We start from the raw sequence: 3,817 nt of genomic DNA, 5'->3' as shown, positions 1-3,817 counted from the left end.
ACACACACACACACACACACACACACACACACACACACACACACACACACACACACACACACAGTGATATGTCTATTCTGTAAAATCATAAAAACGTTGCTTCCAATTCTAAACGTTAGCTTCCGGAGCCGATGAAATAAAAATCTATTGAACAACTGTGTAAATAAGAGAAGTCTATAGTACGATAATTAACCGATGTCTAACTACCCTAACTTCTCCAATTGAAGATTTACGTTGATCATAAAAGTCGACCATTTTGTTTGACCATTTCATGTTTTCCTTTCATTTATTAACACGAATCATTGATTGGATTCTTTCTTCAGCTACGCTTATCTACTCTTCATTTCCTTCTCACAAAATGAAAGCTTTTTATGCAAGACATAATTACGTGTGAAAAATGAAAAATAACACAGAAGCAACAAAATCAATAACAATGGCGGCTGGAAAACAAAACAAAACAAAATAAAATCAACGATGGCTGTGTAGTACCAGATTGGATTTTTGCACAGTCAATTTATGAACTGAAATACCGTAATGGAGGATAATGGAAAGATATATATTTCTGTTTAATTAAAGGGAAAAACTAAGCAATATTCAATAATATTTCTGAGTTTTGTCTTTTTTCATTTACTGATGTCCTCGAGTGTGAAAATTCATCGATGTGTTTCGTATTCTCTAAATGTCAATAGGTGTAATGCTATATCATGCTGTATGTTTTATAGTAAAAACAAAGTCAGCTGCAGATGTTTCCGGATATTTTTCCTGTTCTTAAGTTCACATACAACGTACTTATTAGTTGACACTAAGCTACAGTAGAAGACAAATATTCACAATGTTAGCACGCACATTTATCCATTCATACATGCATTCATGCATACATACATATAAGTACATACAAGTAATATATATATATATATATATATATATATATAATTAACACAATCAGATAATGACTATTGCTTAACCATTTTCTCACAACGTCTCTGATGAAGGGATATATAAGATATCCAGGAAACAGTTGTAAGACCTCTTTATAAATGTTCTGAAATCTTTCATAGCATTGTTTGTTTTTTTTATCTCATTCTGTTAATTAATTTATTATATATATGCATGCTAATATATTTTTTCTATCCAACATGGCTTTCCTCCCCAATATTTACAGGGTATTATGTATATAGCTATTATGTGTATACTTGCGGATATTCTCAAATATAAAATAATTTCTAGAAAGAATAAGAAAAAAACTTATAACGCCAACAATGTGTGTGTGTGTGTGTGTGTAATAGTAATTTAAACACACCCTACAAAGCACAGGTTATCAGAGCAGACCAGTTTGCAGAATACAATCGGGAAGTAAGACAATTTGAATGCTTAACATGCAATACTGTCTTGTGTTAGACTGGGCAAAAACGCTAGAGAAACTTATGACATGCACCAGAATGCTTCTATGAGCTGAGCATCTGTCTTTTGCTGGCATAACAGATTGAAAGTCGATAGAGAGAAGGTGAGAGACGACAATTGTGTGTGTGGCGGGGGTACGTCAGAATATCTGAACTGGTTGAGAAAATCGGCACTCCTCTAAATGAAGACCATCTTGTGTCTATAAAGACAATAAGCATACAACCTGGAGTTGATGTGGCAACTAGGGCACAGAATTAATCATAGACATTTGAAAATACGCAACATGTGTGCAAAAGTTGTTACAAAGTCGCCAATGACGAGCATTCTGTTGAGCAGCTACTTGACAGAAATGGAAATCAGACATAAAAAAGGCGGCGAGCTGACAGAGACGTTAGCAATCCGGGCGAAATGCTTAGCTTTCGTCTGCCGCTACGTTCTGAGTTCAAATTCCGCCGAGGTCGACCTTGCCTTTTATCCTTTCGGGGTCGATTAAATAAGTATCAGTTACGCACTGGGGTCAATATAATCGACTTAATCCGTTTGTCTGTCCTTGTTTGTCCCCTCTGTGTGTAGCCCCATGTGAGAAGTAAAGCAATAAGAAATGGAAATCAAAATTGTCCGTCATTCTCCCTGCGGTTCAGGCCTGCTTCCTGCAGCTTTTGGTTATTTCTCAAGCTGAAGACGAACATAACGGTCAGATGAAGGAAGCTGAGATAAGGGTCCTGGACAACTTCCACTTTGAAAGACTCGAATAGGGCCAAGTGGGGGCGGGGATTTTTAAAACAAGTGCATTGAAAGCAGAGGATCCTACTTTGAAGGGTCACAGAACTTTGTACATCTTTGAAATTGATAAATATGTCTCCTGAAAAAGAAGGAAAATGCTGGAATACACCTTGTACATATATACACATGTATGCATGTATGTATGTGTGAGTATGTATAAGTGTATTTATATACGTATATATATGTATGTATACATACATGTATATATGTATGTATATATACATATATATATATATGTATGTATATGGCTCAGTGGTTAGAGCGTCGAGCTTACGATCGTGACGTGTTGATTTCGAGCCCACAATAGGCTGCGTGTTATGTTCTTGAGCAAGACACTATTTCACGTTGCTCCAGTTCCCTCAGCAGTAAAAATAAGTTGCAGCATCACTGTTCTCAAGCTGTATCGGCCTTTGCCCTTCCCTTCAATCACATCGGTAGCGTGGAGAGGGAAGGTTGGTATGCATGGGTGACTGGTGGTCTTCCATCAAAACAACCCTAGGTGGCGCGTTCGCCGGTGAGGCGACTTTCCGCTCACACTTTTACCCCGGAGGGAAACCTCTTAGGTGCACCCAACGTCATTCGTGACCGATGGAGTCGTTATATTTATATACAGGGTGCGGTGAATAAAGCGAGAATGAGAGACGACAGACAGACAGAGAGACAGACTAGCTAGCTAGATAGATAGATAGATAGATAGATAGATAGATAGATAGATAGATAGATAGATAGATAGATAGATAGATAGATAAATAGATAGGTACGTGTGTGCATATAGCTACGTAAGTTTTTGTGAATGCATGCGTATGCAATTCCTTCAAATAGCTGCATTGTATATCTCATAAGCACCTTTACAGCATCTAATGTATTTAAGTAAAGCATTCAATGCCTATGACATTTAGGAACAGCAACAACGCCATTTGAATATGACGTCGCTTTATGCCTCTGATCTTTTCCATCACTCTTTGTAGACATCTGCTGTTCTCTAAAGAATAGCTAATAGATAAGCGTTTACGTTTGAAATAATAGAAAAAATATGATACGATAAAATACGTGTTCATAAGCTTCATATTCAAACTGTATTTCTGATGATAGTCTATGACAGGGAAACACTTCCATTCCCAGCTCGTACATTTATGTGTATACAGATGCCAGGACTGAATTCCATTCAACATTACAATCATGGCATAGTTTCAAGATATTGGCGAAGACTAATGTTCTTTACGTTTTAACAAATTTGTATGCATTTGTATACAGTTGTTTCGTAAGTAGCAGATGCTCAGCAATTTTTTCTTAATTATAATTATCATTTAATTGTAATGGTTGTCCAATAATTACATGTATGTATGTATGTATGTATGTTTGGATATAGATACGAAAACAGATAGAAAGATAAATATACATATATATGAATACATATGTGTGTATGTATATGTATATAAATATATACATATATATAAATATATATATATATATACATATATGTATATATTCATATACATATATATTTATATATATACACACACACTTTTGAGATATGCTAGTTTTTTAAATATATATATATGCATATATGTGTGTGTATGCATGTATATACATGCATAAGTATACATTTATACATTTGTATATATATATATAT

The sequence above is a fragment of the Octopus bimaculoides genome, chromosome 10 (genome assembly GCF_001194135.2).
Source record: "Octopus bimaculoides isolate UCB-OBI-ISO-001 chromosome 10, ASM119413v2, whole genome shotgun sequence".
Taxonomy (NCBI): domain Eukaryota; kingdom Metazoa; phylum Mollusca; class Cephalopoda; order Octopoda; family Octopodidae; genus Octopus; species Octopus bimaculoides.
This window is presented reverse-complemented; position numbering follows the sequence as displayed.